The sequence below is a fragment of the Eleginops maclovinus genome, chromosome 22 (genome assembly GCF_036324505.1).
Source record: "Eleginops maclovinus isolate JMC-PN-2008 ecotype Puerto Natales chromosome 22, JC_Emac_rtc_rv5, whole genome shotgun sequence".
Taxonomy (NCBI): domain Eukaryota; kingdom Metazoa; phylum Chordata; class Actinopteri; order Perciformes; family Eleginopidae; genus Eleginops; species Eleginops maclovinus.
Window position 1 is genome coordinate 20,872,492 of NC_086370.1, and position 17,454 is coordinate 20,889,945.

Here is a 17,454-nt window from a genome sequence, read left to right on the forward strand (position 1 = left end):
TATTTTTAAATTAGGCGCAAATGTGCACTAACTTTGGATGAAGACAGGCGGTTGAAAATGCGTCCCATTGGCTTTTTGTTCTAGGGTTTAATTATGGTTCTAACATCTTTCTATTTACTTCCTGCTTTGAGGACATTTTAAAGGAGAATACTATATTTTTTTTACCTCATTACAGTTATTTTACATCCTAAGTTCCTTTACAAATTAAAAGTTTGGCTTAAAAAACAAACACATTTTGATATTGATGATATTTTGATCAAATTCCACCAGCAAACAGTTTAATCAATCAATCAATTAGTCAATTAACAGATTATTTATTGGCATCTATAACTATTTAAGCAATTTTCTAAATGAATTAGAATTATTTTAGAGTTTTTTGCATTGGGTACTTTTAAGATTAAGGCTTTAACTACATTCTGCTGATTAAACTTGCTTACTTTTACTCAACTAACCCGTCTAATGCAGGACTTTTACAGAGTATTCTTAAACTGTGGTTTTACTTACCACTGACATTTGCACCAGAATAACCCCCTCTGTTAAGATTGGACACTTGAACTCTGCACAAACCCAGAATATGACTCTAATAATAATGTTAATATGATAGTACCGTACTTTAAGCTCCAGTGAATACAAATCTGCAGCCGGGACACACACACACACTCCCTGAGTCCTGCACTCTCTTTTGTCTGCCATCCCGTCAGGTATTTCCTGTAATCTGTTTGATAGGAGCGTTTCAGAGATCACAACACGCGCCTGCAGCCTCATCTCTGCTGCCTCACGCCTCAGAGAGCAACAAAGGCAGCGGCGCTGACGCACACATCAGCGGCATGACAGGACTCCTATCGTCCTATCAGAAGAACAACAGGACTTTAAGGAGACAGTTTAATCCAGGAAATAATAACCTAGAAACAGGTTAAAAATACTTCAGATGGCTGTTGCAGCAGTCGTTGATAAATTCAGCGATATAATTTGTGTTTTCTCTTATTTAAAAGCTTTGGTTTTGCACATACTCTTCCTGAGATACATGTCATTATTTATGTGGATTATTCCTCACTCTTTTCCTCATGAATTTAACTCAAAGCACATCATCGTGTTTTAAAATGCAGAATAAAGGTAATATTTCTGCTTTGATTTTCTGTATTTTGCAGTCTCTTGTTTCATATTGGAAATAAAGCTCAAACACTTTGTTTGAATGTGAATTATTTTCTCAGATTTGGACTTTTTTTCTTTGTCAAGCCACAATTTATTTTATTCCATGTCGACTTGGGCCCCCTTTAGCTTTTTCATTTATAAAAATAAGAAGAGTTACTTCAAACAACAACACCAACATTTATAAAAAGATCAATAAAACTTTGATTAAAAACCGAAATATAGATTTGATCTCATTTTACTGATAACTGATAACATTCTGATTCTGAAGGTAGATTTCCCTGTGAGTTGATGAAGCTTCGTGAAGAATCCAGTGTTGCATCAGTGATTGTGAAAAGCTTTTCTATTAAATACTCCTGTTACTGTTCTTCTTTGGTTGAGAGTGTTATTTTGATCTCTGTAGTCTCTCACGGGTCTGTTTTCAGATTAGAGAAACACTTTGTCTCCTTCGAAGTCAACTCAAGTCACATTGCACATCTTTCATCTCTCCGAACATCGTGTTGTCTGTTAGAAATTATAAATATTGGAGGCTGGCGGCGGATGGGGACGTTACCATGGACTACATTGTATGAGTGTGTGTGTGTGTGTGTGTGTGTGTGTGTGTGTGTGTGTGTGTGTGTGTGTGTGTGTGTGTGTGTGTGTGTGTGTGTGTGTGTGTGTTCCTAACAAAGTCTTAGGGGTCTCGTTTCTGTCACGCTCAACTTCCTGTTATTCACCTCACAGCTCGGCAGACACTCTGATATCCACGGCAAACACTCGACTACAATGCTGAACATAAAGAGGAATAACCAACGCTTCTTCTTACCCAGCATGCATCTCTCTGCAGATGAGGCATCAGGACACATATCGTTATTAAAGCCTCAAGATAAGGGTTTGCAAAGAGGAGTAATCTTCTAACATAAACACGCTTCTAGAGACAAAGTGCAACACAAATCCACTTCTCAAACTCAAAGTCTCAGGAAATCTTAAGTGATTCCAATACCACTAATACTAATATCTGCACACTCTGATATGCACGCTCGACTACATCGATGTACATGAAGCAGCACACTCAAAGCTTCTTCATACCCAACATGCGTTTCCCTGCAGATCATCATTGCCCCACTTTCCTCCTGTTATGATTCACAGCACAAGGCCATAGCTTTAAAGGGGCCCCAATCATGAGTGGGGCCAGTGGACCAAGGAAGCTTCGACACAGAGTTTCCATCAACATCTCAAACACCAAATTTAAAAAGGGCTGCTGAAGTTTTTATGTTCAAGATACGTAGATTTTGATATCACGTTTCCAGCTCCTTAAGGTTTGCCTAATTCCCTTCGCTTAATATTAGTGTGTGGTTGTCTCAGGTCCAACATGGGAACAGTGCACAATATAAAGGCAGGCATGACATATCACTGTCACAGCACTGTAGACTTTCTTAGAGAGAGGCGGCCATGAAGATCTGATATTAAAGACCAGGGGGGGAAGAAGTATTTGGATATTTAAGTTTAATGGTAAAAAGTTCAAGAGTTAAACGTTGAACACAAAACTTTGTCTAAATAAAATACGGCCTGAAGTTTTAATAATAACACATTTTATTTGTATAGCGCTTTTCTAAAAACTCAAAGACACTTTACAGAATTACAATTCATAAAAACATAATTACAACAACACACTTTTAGAACTGTTTGATCACAGGAAGAAGTGAACAGCCGTCAGACTCCAGGCAACATAGTCCAGTAGCACAGCAGTATATGAATCCATCATGTAGTGTGTGTGTGTGTGTGTGTGTGTGTGTGTGTGTGTGTGTGTGTGTGTGTGTGTGTGTGTGTGTGTGTGTGTGTGTGTGTGTGTGTGTGTGTGTGTGTGTGTGTGTGTGTGTGTGTGTGTGTGTGTGAGGAGCAGGACGAGTGTTTCTGGAGGTGTGTGTTGCTGTGGAGCTCCGCGGCCTCTGAGCCTGTGTTAAGTGGCGTCTAATCCACTGCAGAGCTGCAGGTTAAAGCGCCACGGCTCCGGGCCCCTGACCCCCACGCTGCTAAACAAAGTCCGTCAAAGATCATTAGCGGCCGCTTCACTTAGATAATCCACCCCCCCCCCCCCCCTCACCGACCTCTCACAGGTCCCACCAGAAAGGCTGCAGCATCTGAAACTCTGCAGAAACTTTGATAAAGTTATACAAACTGGAACAAAACCACTACAAGTTTTACTGCTTATTGTAAAACCCAGAAGCTACGAACACATGTTCAACAATCTATATCTGAACAGCGGTAGGTACTGGACTTCAGTACAATGTTAAGATACTTTAACTGAGTATTTGTATTCTACTGTAATAAAGGTAAGGAATGAGTATTGTAGTTTTTATACCACTACGATTATCTAACAGCTTACTTTACAGATCCAGAGTTTTATCCAATACTATAAATCATCCAATAAATAAACTATGACATATTTATTATGGGTTAAGATATCCAGCTGTATGGGATATAATGGAGTACATTAATTGATGTATATATTGTCAGAGGGATTACTTTTTGTTACATTAAATATATCATAAATATTGTATTTAAATATGTTATACTGCCCAAAAAGATGTGAAGAATGTGCTCTTTTTCAACCTTAAAAAGCTGCTTAGATGCGGTACTTATTATTAATCAGTAATAGTAGTACACTAAGTTATAGATTATTAAACAACGGGGCATCATTTTGTTTCAGGAGTACTTTTATTTTTATACTTTAAGGTCATTTTGTTGCTTCTACTTCTGCAGATCTCCACATAATAATGTTTGAACAGGACTTTCTTTATTGTTACTGTTTACTGAAATCCCTTTTTCTGTTGGGATTGATTTTCATACTGAAAACGTGCATAGCATCATTATGTTATAACAGTACATATATTATTATTCTAATATAATATGTACTGTTTCCCATGCCCTGCTTTTTCATCTCGAACTTGACTTTTGTTTTTAAGTATTGACATTGGAGCATCTCAAGTTTGTATTTTTATGTTCGGACTAAACTGGTTTGAGACAGAGGATGCTGTACGTTTTCAGAAATGTGAACAAAGTGTGTTGACTTTCTAAAAATGTAAACCCACACAAAGAAGAAAGACTATCCTTCAGTCTGTGTTCACACTCTGAGCGTCTGGCACATTTTTGAGTATTTCTTACAAATATTTTGGATTTGTTATCTACTAAAGCTTCACAGAAAATATAAATCATCACCTTCCCGTCGCTGCTGGTGAAAAACACATTTTCTGAGTCCAGGTTCGCAGACACACTACGGCTGCATCAGCTGGATGTTTCCACTGCAGAGCCAGCAAAGGGGTCGTCCGTATTTCACCAAAATATGGTAATAAAGTTCAACTCGCCGCTCAAATAAATCTGGAAAAATAACATGTTATTAAAAGTCACGAAGCACACTTTCTTACTCTTCATATTTTCCTATCCTGTGGCATGTTTCCGTTTGTGCATCCTCTCTAATTATGTTTCTGTTTTGCATCTCATTTTCCAACTGCTGTCAACAAAGGCTGATCTAATCTGGCTTAATATCATTAATGTGCATCAGCAGGAAAAAGTATGCAGGATTACCAGAGAAATTACACTTTGTTTTTACACCAAATCCAGGTTAAAACAGCTAATGAAAACTAACTAGATGTTAGTTTTTTGTGTAATTCTGAACGAGTCTCTGTGTCGTATTTGTGAAATAACACAACCGGTTTCTAGCGTGTTTCATAAGCCTCAGGGTTCGTGTGAGGTTCCCACCTGGAGAGGGAAAAATAATCCCTCAATTTGAGCAAAAACAAGACAAATCCCTAAACTGGGAGCTCCTGAACAGCTGTGAACCAGGAACCAGGAAACTTTTTGAATGGATGAATAGATGAAAGTGCATTTCTATTTATCCCCGGGGGGAAGATGCATGTCCCAACAGCAGACTGAGAAGGAACCACTGGGTCAAATAATTGTGCAAAACCACTAAAACTAGTCAAAACTTTTACTATTTGATATTTATTTTATCTTCACTGTCCCTTTGCTGATGGCTGTCGTTATTACTGGTTGCTAGGTAACTTTCTTTATTGCAGTAAAGTGTGCAAAATGCTTTCATCGGTACAGTAAGAAGGTTTTAAGTTAGGAGATAAAAACATGCGTTGCATTTAGCCATGACTCTTTGTTTGCATGAACAGAGGAATAAAAGTGAAGGTGTATTATCTTAGAATTATTTCAGAATAAAAGTGAGTCTGACCTCTGCCTGCACAGACAGACAGATCATGTCATCTCCATCTTGTTCATGATGTGAGGAGAGAAGGAGAGGAGCAGGGTTTATGGTGAGTAAACTGAAATACAGCTTTTATCTGGAGGTAAAACTCGAGGAAATATCAAGTAATAAGGACTTCTGCATTATTTTGTCTGTGTTCAAAAAAGTTTAAAGCATTGAGAGAAACATCTGGAAGAAACAGGAAAACTAACCAAAGAACATTTGGTATAAAGTCTCAAATAAATGGATGATGAGGCTTATTTCAAATGTGTTCAGTTATTATTTCGGCTTTAAAATACCGATCCTTTTTTCAGCGTGTTGTACCGAAGGAGTTTCAGGAATAAGCTGAATCTTACCGGTGTGATTCTGACAGACGTGCAGATTCTGTCCAGTTCCTAAAACTTCTCCAACACGTGAAACTGTTTCCAGAAGAGCTGAAACAAAAGAGAGAACAATAACACAAAGTGAGCAACTCAATGTGAATGATCAGAGCAGGAATTTCTGCACTGAAACAACCTTTTATTGTGCAGAAAGGATTCAAACAGAGGCCGGGTTGTAAATGAAGGTTGATGGATAATAACTCTCATAATTTACTGAGATTTGGTAGGATGTTTGTGAATCCCCATCCTGCAAACAGCCAGTGAATGCAGCACGGTATTGTAATGAATGAGGCTGAAATTTGTTGTTTATTAGATTCGAAACAAACCTCAAAATTGTCTAAAAGTGTGTTGAAATACTTCTGTAATAAATGCTTTCTGTAGTTTAGTTAACCCAGATTTTATTTGGTAGTTTAAAAGATCCAGAAAGTTTTCAGGAGGAAAGTTTTGAAACACTTTTGTACATTTTACACTTTTAAAATCATGACAGAAAATGAAAATACACAAATCACCAAAAATCACTCAAATGCTCAATTTAACCTTTTCCTTCCGTCAGAAGGATTCATACGAAACACTTCCTGCTTCATCTTTGTTCATGTTTCTGTGGTTTCAGAGGGAGGAGCAGCTTCACACACTGCAGGACAGAAGCTCTCTGTAACCTGACTTTAATAGGAAAGTAACTCAAATAGATGTAGAAATGAATACAAAAAACAACAACAAACTACATACAGAATTATTTAGTTTTTACGATACCTATGTGCACATATGATCAGACCATTTGGAATGATCTTATGCATGTTTTGGTTTTGCTAACCCTACATGAATCTACATTTTTAAGGAAATGTTAAACAAAAGTTTGAGCTACGAAATAATAAACAAAAAAAGGCGAAACATCTCAAAACAACGTCAAAATAAAATGTGTATCTTATAATCTGTGTCAGTAAGATGATTATCAAGACCGAAATATGAATGTTTACACTCTGGATCCAGTTATTCTATTTGACAATTTAGTTTTGGCCTCAAAATAGTAAAAGAATAAATAATATTAGCTTCCCTTCTGTTTTTACAAATAATTGTTTCAATGGGAAATGAATAATACAGTGCAGCAATAATATTTTAAATCACGTGAAAAGAACGTGTCTTCATGTCTAGAAAAAATGATATCTTATGTTTGAAAGTATACGAGTTCAGTAGATAATAAAAAACAGAAGCGTTTGAAAGATCTGTTAATAAACGTACTAAGAACAAATCAATTCACAGAAAAAAACTATAAGAAAATACATTTCAAGCATCAAATATAAATGAGGATTTACATTTACAAAATATTGTAAATCGTTGTATGGAAATATATTATAAAATGAGAGATGTAGACGTTGAACGGACTGCAAACATTTACAAATGGTCAGGAAAAACAGGAGGCATGTAGACCAGCACCAACCCCCCTCCATCTCTCTCACACTCTCTCACACACACACACACACACACACACACACACACACACACACACACACACACACACACACACACACACACCGATATGTAAGGAAAAACATACCCAGCGTGAGTTAACCCTTTGACGAGCTCTAAAGAACTTATTGCTGCTTATTCTTAAATTGCTCTTCCAGAACAACACGTAGAAATCACTTTTGAAAACAACAACAAACAATAACCTTCCAATTAATATAACAATAAAGTTTTTAAACAAAATAGAAACAAATATATTATGTATGTATTATATTATATATTATTATGGAATGTTTTGGTTGTGAAATCAGGAAAAACAGTTCTTGGTGCAGCTCTTTTTTTCAGTGGTCAAATTCCGCCAGTAAATGAAGACGTCTTTGAACGCTCTAAATTGCATCAACAGTGTTTCTGTGTGTGCAAACACTCCGTAATCTTGACGCGGGGTTCCTTAAATCTCTGAGTCTAATACCTCAAATCTGCCTCCATTTGGAAGATTATGGTCAGGCAGTCCGAATAAATCTTACATTAACTTATTAAAACCTTTAATCTGCAGACGTCACACGCAGTGGTTCAGGGACTCCTTCCCCTTTAATTTCAATATAACGTTTAAAGAGGTCATTAAGAGTCAAATTAAAGCTGCAGCAAGGAAGTTAAAAGTGTGTGTTTGCATCACAGGGGTTTTATTCAGCCTGAAGCGACATATTTCTTCATAATTGTATTTGCAAAATTATTATTAACAACGAATATGTTTGTTGTAAATGCACGGATGAATGCATGGAGAGCACAAGCGTAATTTAATAGGAGTCTTTCTGTGTCATTTGTAAAAAAATGTATGCATGTTTGGTTGTTGCAAACCAACACAACATACAAGAAAACAGCAACAGCAAATGGTCAATTAAATGGATGTTAGTTTGCAATGTAGGGTTATTCAAATTTAGATTTTTAGAATGAGGAAAATAATTTGAAACACCAGAAATATCAAAATTGAAGAAAATTAAAAACATTCATAATTTGATTTATCTTTGTAAACATTTAAATTAACACCTTTAATCTGCAGGAGTTGCCTAAAAGTATTCTAATTTAATGTGGATATTAAATGGCCCATGCATTTGGAAATGAAAAAGAAGGGTTTCACTTGGTCGATGCAGATCCTGCATAAAAACAGCAAAAGTTAAACCCCTCAATAAATCAAATTAAATTCCTGTATTCCTGTTATCTGCAATAAAACATTAGATTTGTGAAACAATTAAAAAGTTATATAAAAAGATAAAAAATAAAAAAGATGTTTCATTTTTTCAACAAATTCAATATATTTATCAAATTTAAATCAAAACTTTCATCCCTTAGACGTCATTTGTATTTCACTTTAAGGGCCCCATGTATTGTACAATTAAAAAACAAGTATAAGATAATGTTTCATTTGGTTACAAATCCTGTTAGATCAACTCATACATAAATACATTTTACTCTCTTAATTTATTTTATATATTTCTAAATGTAAAACCCAAAAGGTATTCCAGTTTGATGAGAATATTAAAGGGGCCCATGTGTAAAATGAACGGCATGTGTGTGTGTGTGTGTAAGCGCAGAGGTTAACCGTGTTTGCACCACAGCTTTGACACATTATGACATGTTTATTTCGCCTGCTTTGCTTTCCGTGCTTTTATTTTCCCCAAACTCAGCTTCAAGTGAAGTCAATTGAGCAGGCGGGGTCGACGGAGGTTTTTTGGCCTTGAACTCTCCGTGTCACGGTTTTTTAAAGAGCATCAGCTTGGAAAAAATGCTGCAAAACTGAGCTGCAGTATTTCCAAACAAACATCGCAGGAAATGCAAAAAAAACAGAAAGAGCTGTGACCCGGCGCCGACTCCCACCCCGCCCCCCGGTGAAGATCGCGTGCAGGAAGCAGGCAGCCCAGAGCTCGCTGCTGCTGAAATACCCAGGCGGCGTGACCTTCCCTTCGCCAGCGACTCACTGAGCATGCTCAGTAGCATCCGCAGAGTTTCGTGACAACACTAATAGTCTGCATGGATCACTGGCACGCAGAGTCACTTCTAATTAGAATTATCTCCATCTTCCACCAGGGTTTATGGGTGGGGGGGGTTCTTTCTTTCGTTATGCGGGGAAATCTGAGTGGCTAGCCGAAGTGTCCGTTTCCCCGCTAGCTCCGCCTCCTTCGCTTTCACCTCCGACAGAAGGCCGCCCTCCATCTCCATCTCCAACTCCATCCTTACCCTCCCCCCGTTTCCATACACAAGAAAAAATACATAGAGGGGGGGCACGCTCTATTACGTATGCATGCTTTCCTTTCTGCTGTGTGTTGTATGTTCTTTCCATCCCTATTTCCGATCCCGCTACCATCTGCTCGTTTCGTGGAAAATCGCTTCTCCAGATGTAAAAAATGTCAGCCATTTTTCTAACCCACTTTCTGAGTGTTGGGCCGCGGAGATAAGCAGCTGTGGTGACGGGGGGGTTATTTTTCGCAGGGGAAGTGCTAAGTGATGGATGTCATGCAACCAACCAGCCCCGATTGTAGCAGGTTCCTCGTCCAGTAATTGACTTTATTGAAGAGAGGAAGGAACCGATTTATCCGTACCGCTGATTTAACGGGCTAGCTGAAGAAACATGTCTTCTCTTTCTTTAAAGAAACACTTTCGTTTGTTGTTTTTGTTCGGGTTTAATCTGCGCGTCCATCACAGACACTTCCCCTAAAGCGACCTGCAGCCAGCGTGAAAACACAAAGAGCCCCGGCCTCCAGGGCTCCGGCTTTACAAGCTGGGGGTCAAAGGTTGGAGACACAGACGGACAAAAGGTGCCGCTTAAACAGACAAATTAAGACAACACGAGTCGAGTAAAGATCCAGTTTAGATGTTTTAGTCCTCAGACGTCTTAGTTAGGATTTTATGGAAAGAAAATGACTCGTATCCACAGGAAAACCAAGGAAAGATGGCTAGGAAAAGTTTAGCCAGCCTTCTCTGAATTGCAGGACATTAAAAGAGGCAGGAAGAGTTCAGGAAGAAGGTGAGACCGGATTTAAACTGTCCACGGACAGACAGACAGACCGACAAACAGACAGGCTGGACAGGCAGGCACTGAGCAGACAGACAGACGGGGAAGAGGAAAGAGACAGAAACGAGAAGAAAGCATCAAGTGGGACAGACGGCGGTCAGTCACACAGACAGAGGGACAGACAGGTGTGTGTAGAGAACAGACAGTGAGGTTTAAAGAGGGACACAGACAGACAGACAGACAGACAGAGAGTTAGACAAACAAACAGAGAGACAGCCGGCTGCATTTAGTGTGAAAACAATAATCAGCTTTTCACAAGTTTACTTTGGTCAAAAAACAGGGTCACTCCCGCCCACAACCGGGGTCTTTTAACCAATAAATTCTCCTGAATCAAAACTAGCTTCAGCTCAGAGGGGGGGGGGTGTTATTATTTGTCCAGCTGAAGAGACGTTTGTTGCATGTTGGAGAAACAGACAACATGCTGAAAGACAGACGGGTCATTTCAAAGTCAAGCCAACAGGCCGAGCTGCTTCCTGGAAGAAGATGGCAGAGTGACAGCAGGAGGTGAAGGCAGAGGAGGAAGAGGAGGAAGAGGAGGAAGCAGGTTACAAAAAACAACAAGTTCCAGTGGAAAGTGATGCCTCCTTACATCACTACCAATATGGAGGCGCAGCGATGACGTGTTTTTGTAGTGTGACCCTGAAGGCAGCATGTCCCTGGTTACATTCATAAAAATGTTTTGGATTATTGTAGAAAATAAGATCTGTCGCCAACAAATATATATTTATAAGATAGCCATAAGTCAACATTTCAAACTCCTTTAAGCTCGTATTAATACCACACCTTGTTTCAGGCACCAAAAAACCCCTTCAAAAAATGGCCGACTTCATACAGGGGATTTGGATTTGGACTCATTTGTGCAGCTCTGTAATGTTTATTTACAATCAAATAAAGAAAAGCATGTTTAGGGTAACGTTCAAATGATTTTACAGAGTTATTTCAATACTTTCAAGGCTGGAGTTTTGATTTAAAGGCTTTGTTGGAGCAAATATGCAAAGTGTATAGTTTTCTCTGGAAGGAATCGATGGGTTTTGGTTGCTTAGGTTGAGGAAACCTGAAGCTGTTACTGAAATCATGAAGATGAAACAAAGACAACAAGCAGCAGGGGATAAAGGAGACAGCAAGAAGGAGGAGAAGGGATAAAGAGAGTACAGGAGGAAGAGGAGGTAGAGGAGGAGGCAGTCGCTGCAGGACGGCAAGAGAAGAAGTGAAGCGAGGAGTTGAAGGAGGGGGAGGAAGGAGAAGAGGAGGCGACTGCAAGGTTCTGCAATTGCTGTTAAATAATACACACCATAATAAGAGTCATATTTTATGTTGTGACAGCAGTTTTAGTCATTTCAGCTTCTGCCTTATGGCTCTAAATACTACATTACCCATAAGCCCCCATTGCTTTTCCTTTGGAGAAGAAGGCAGTGAGAGGTGTCAGTGTGCGATACACATTCCAGACTCTTATTTGTCTGATGGGAGTTCATGTCCACCTTTTATTTCTATCAAACAACCAGATATTTTACGCTTCTTTACGCAGCTGTTCTACTTTCTACTGACGATACAACCAGGAGAGTTTCATGTAAATCCAGACTGTGAGTCACCATCCAACTTTCACCTATCAGCTTTTACTTTGACCAGAAAAGATTGTGTTTCTACTAAGCTGTTTGCATGCCTGAGGAAGATGAATATTGACTCATATTGAAAGGGAGTGGGCAATGTCAGGATGTAGAATATAGTGAAAAATCAGGATGAAGAGGAAGAGGAAGAGGAAAGATGATAGAAATGGAGGAAGGTGAAGACTGAGGCATTGTTTTGTGTATCAGTCAATCCTCACATTAAATAGGTGAAATGTCTGTTAGAGGGACTTGAGCATGTTTCTCTTCAGTGATCTTGATGACAAATGTCTGTTCTCTTGTATCGTGTCTTAACGTGTCCTTGCTCGATGTTGCAAATAGAGCTGCTGTGATGCGAGTCAAATTTCAGACCATAATTATCGTATTGTAGGTAGAGGAGATCTGCAACATGAGGCGGGGGTCAGGATAAACACTAAACACTGCAGAGTTTTTAAGGCGTGTTTGTCCTCCCCCTGATCTCCACCTCCCAGCTGCCCCAGCCTGCTCATGGGAACCAATAACCAACTAATTGGAAGGCCTGGATCGCGCCTCCCTTGCCTTTCTTCTCCTCTACCTCCTCCTCCTCTTCTTCTTCTTCTTCTTCGGAGGTCCGTTGCGTGACCACTAATCGCCTCGTCTCAAACGGGCCTCGATCAGCTGATCCGCTCAGCCCGGCTCGCCTTTAATAATGCAGCAGCAGAAAGGTGTTTCAGACGGGGAGGGAAATGCACAAAGGTCAGGGGTCAATGCCGCAGCTTTAAGTCGTAGTAAATAAAATCAGTGCTACTGTAAATGTTTGTACAGCGCCTCGACCTCTCATGACCCAGGACGGGTTCCGCTACAAAGAAATACACAAGTCTTACACCGCTAAGCACTTCAAGTGTTTGTGCATGTCAAAACAGACCCGTTACCATCCCTTATCCTGGTGCTGTATCGTTGGTTATATGTGCAATCACCACAAACACACACACACACACACACACACACACACACACAGATAGAACTGTAACACCGCTGATGTGTAATAACTCTGCTGATGTGCCAAATATTCACTTTCCTGACAACGTTGTGTTATTATGACTGGCTGCTCCTTCACTACTTTAACAATGCCTCTACTCATTTCAAACGATGGGTGTGTACTTATTTGATTTTAAAGCAATGCTTTCCTTTTATTTGTTTATGGAAGTCTGGCCTTAATTTGCATGTATTTATTTACTTTCCTGCACTGCCCCTTTACTGTAATACTGTACATTCTCCCACTGTTAGACAAACAGGATATTTTAAATCTGATGTAATGTTTGCTGAACCTATGGGCTTGTTTTTATGGTGATTTTATAAATATTTTATTATATTTTTAGACTTTAAACGACATAAATGTGACTTTTAAATAAAAATACACAATTTATTCTTACTTTTAATATAATGTGTATATTTCACACGTCCATTTCCCTTATTGTTGTTTTGTGATGTTAAACACTTCATTTATTTATTCTTAAAGGACCAGTTTGTGCTTTTTTCATGGGTCTTAATCAGCTGCTTGTTTCCAATTATTTTCTCTCTATATATAATATAAAAATCAAAAATATCAAACTACTGAAACTTAATAGAGTGCTGTTTTGGTTATTCTGAGTCTTAGTTAATTCTGCATTCATTCATTCATTCATATAATTTAGTTTTTTTAAAGTTGGTATTTATTTTTGAGGCAGTGCTATTTTTCTAAATTTAAATAAACTTTTTAAAGAAGTTTTAATTCCATTAATTTTCAGTTTTATTAATTTCCCTGTATACAATCCGTTGTGATCTTGAACAGCTTCTCCTACCCTGTTCAGAAAACAGGACATCTACATTTAAATACATGTTAATTGAAGTTTGATAAAATGGAAGAGCAAATGGAAATAAATACATAAGGAACTCAAATCAGACACACGGCAGAAGAGGAGCAGCGCGAGGCGACTTCAGGAGGCTTTTTGACTTGGTCATTAAACACTTTTTAACTTTATTTAAAACATTACAAAGTTCGTTTTTTGGGATTGATTATAAATATCATAAGCACATTCACATAAAATAAGAGTTTGGATCAGAAGTGGAACATTACTCAGCAGCAGCCGGTTTCACTTCTGCCACATCCACGTGAAATCTCCGAGAACCAAAAAAAAAGAAAGAAAAACGCATCAAAAAAAATGTCCGTGGAAAGTTTGATCATTTGTCCGCGTTTTCATAATTAAATAGGAATAAAATAGAGAGTGTAGGCCTATGGGGTTTAATCTCTGGAGAGGAATAACACGTTCCTGTTTGAGAGAAACTGAAGACGGCTGATCGATGGTGGATAGTATTCTGGACCAAACGCGATGTGAAGTTTAAATAAGACTTTTAATAAGAAGGAAAAGAGTTTCAAAGTAAGAGTTGTTATTCCGTGTTACAAAAATATTAAAAGTTATTGAACTCAAAGACAAAAACTAAAGAATAGATTTAAAGAGATCCGTTTCAATATTAAAGAAATACCTCTATTTTTTGACCACCTCAAACGGACAACGTGTATTCTCCTGTTTGTCTTTTTGGTTTCGTTTTTATGATTTATTAGACTTTTTATATTATATTTCTTATTTACCGATTTCCATTATATGGATATTTTAGTGTTATTCAATGAGGATGAAAGTGCTGTAATGTTCATGTTTTGTGGATTTAAACAACGAATTAAATTAAAAGATACATTCAATTAATAGAAGTTGTTATTCATTTCATTTCTAAATGCAAACTAAGAAAGAAAGCACATTTGCTGCCAGTGGAATAAGTATTTGGATCCTTTAGGAGAGTTAAAGTATATAGTTTAATAATATTATACAACTCGGTCCTTTATTTGAAATATACTAAAGTATTATATGTTTTTACGCATAATTCACTCGTCTTGTGAAAGTTAAACAATTACATTATTCAATCATTCAAGTAAAAGTGCCATTTCTACAGCAGCATTTACTATATATTAATTATTCAATTATTTCAGAGCAGTAATGTACATTATAATAATGCATTATATCTGTTTTACAATCAACACATTTTATTTGTAAAATATACTGGTGTAAAGTAACGTGTAGGCCTAATAAAAACTCTAAAAAGGTTGTAGAAAGTGCAATATTCCCCTTTGAGTTGCAGTTAAGTGCATAAATGTAGTACAACATGGATACTGAATACCGTGCAGATTATTTAAATAATGTAAATAAAATACTTAAAACTCTTGTAAGTACACAATGAAAGAAAGTAATGTTGTGTACGTACTTCCGCGTGTTAATAAAGAGGGTAAAGCTGTTTAATAAAGCTCATCTATTATTATTTATCCATGAACTATTATAGAACAACACAACATCAGTGTTGAGGGAAACCCAACATGTGTCCAAAGAGCTCTACAATGAGACTTTTATTTTGTAGGAGCCGTTTTGTGGCCCTGATGGTGTGTCTCTGAGGCTTATTTGTATTGTCACTGTGGATGAAAACAACATCAGCTTTATGCCCAAACTGTGAAATGTTGGTATTAAAATGAGAGGATAATTAGGCGGAGAGACCGGCGGGCGTTTATACTCACATCACATTTCTTCTCCTCAGCTCAGTGAAATCAGAGAAGACGCCTCCGGCTGAACTTTACAGACTTTACAGAGGAAATAAACTGTGGAAAAACAACCTGTTACCACAAATCAGCTGCTGCTCTTACACTCAGCGAGATGAAGACGTGCTAACATGAGCTGCTCTCCGCCCGCAGTCATGACACTAATTTGGGGTGTCATCAGGGTGACATGCAGCCTGGAGACTGATATTCAGACATCCATCCATCCATCCTACTTCCATACACTGGCGTTTATGTCAGCACAGTGAAGTAAGTTGGATGTTGTCAAACATTTATTTTGGACTGTGACATTAGGCTTTCCTACACTGGTGAAGGGGGCCAAACCCTGACATGTCACATTAATGGAGAGGAAGGTTTTCAAAATGACCCACACAGAATCTATTACCAAGAGATGAAACATGTGGGGAAAACAACCCAAAAGAGACAGAAAATAACACAACGAGACACAAAACAAATAAAAATGGACACTTAAGACCTACATATGGACTCAAAAGGTCTAGAAAAAACCCTAACTGACTGCATCAACATGCAAAACTACTTCAAATGTCGGAGAACAATCACAGACAAAACATGTACTAGAAAAAAAACTACAAAGAGAGACAAAACAGCTCAGAGAGATACCGATGAAAAGGGGCAAAACAACCACAAGAGAGACATAGGACTGCTCTAAAGTGTCACACAATGAACACAAAGAAACACACAACTACAAAGACTCTCAAAACAACTACAATAAGACAGAACATGACAAGACAAAGACACAACATAACTAAAAGTGGACTGAAAAGAACTACAAAGAACAACCCACAGGAGAGCTCTAAAGTGCAACAAAATGACCACAAAGAAACGCCGAACTACAAAGGCTCTAAAACCACCACAAAGACACATCAAATGGTAACAAACAGACACAATAGAACTACAAATCGAGTCAAAAGGACTACAAAAAACACAAATTGACAACAAAGACAAAACAAACAAAAACATAACTGAGACAAACTGAGAGCACAGACATGAAAGAACTACAGAATACAAAGAACTACAAATTGAGTCAAAAAGACTACAAACAACCACACACACACACACACACACACACACACACACACACACACACACACACACACACACACACACACCCCCATCATCATACCTTGTTCAGGAAGGAGGATGGAGAGCGATGGGGCTGATGGGAATTGTAGTTCTTACTTGGAGAGACACAAGCATTCAAACTAAAGCTAGTTGCAGCAGGTTGTCTCGTTCACAATAATTTCCACCAACAAGTTTAGTCATATGTTGGATAAACACGCTAATCTCTGATCCTTTAAACTTCTTCCTCTCGATTAAACTTCACCTGCACTCACCTGAGTTCATCATCTTTAGGGAGAGGCAGATTTTGTGTTGACCTGAGCTCAGGGCCAACACACAGGCTTACTGCTCACTGTGTGGATAAATGCTCAGTAATACTCCTCAGCACACACAGGCCAAGTGACCGTAACAAACGTTCAACTCTAAACGATAATCTCAAGTCTTGAGTCATCAGTGGCAGCTACAGTATTTGGGGGTTTTCCTGTAGTGTGTTATAGGTTTTAGTGCATGTAAATGGTATGCAAAGGCAAAAATCCCAAGGTCCATGTCTCTCTAATCTATGACCACATGGGTGAAGACATTCTTGGGGGGGATTGGTCAAAAGTGAGCCCTATAAAGCTGCTCCTTACAGATACAAATAATAACATTAATAAACCATATCGTATTTTTTTAAGCCACGTTAACGGTTTTCAGGGACCTAAATTAGGTTGATAAGTTATTTGCATGCTGTGCTGCTGCTCGGTCAGGACTCTCTGACCTTATATTTTTAAAAGGTTAAATCAAATAAAATAATATTTCTTTTTACATAATAGTACAAATACAATAATGCCCCCCCCCTCAATTAATCTAAACATTTTTTGAACTTGATTTAC

General features: G+C 38.2%; 1 long non-coding RNA gene across 1 annotated transcript in view; it reads right to left on the minus strand.

Annotated features, from left to right (window-relative positions):
* Positions 1-5,733: 5,733 nt before the first annotated feature.
* The window catches only part of LOC134858599 (uncharacterized), a 30,489-nt gene continuing 18,768 nt past the window's right edge, over positions 5,734-17,454 (minus strand). Inside the window, exon 3 of the long non-coding RNA XR_010164985.1 lies at positions 5,734-5,811. This is a non-coding gene — a long non-coding RNA (uncharacterized LOC134858599). The remainder of the gene's footprint in view (positions 5,812-17,454) is intronic.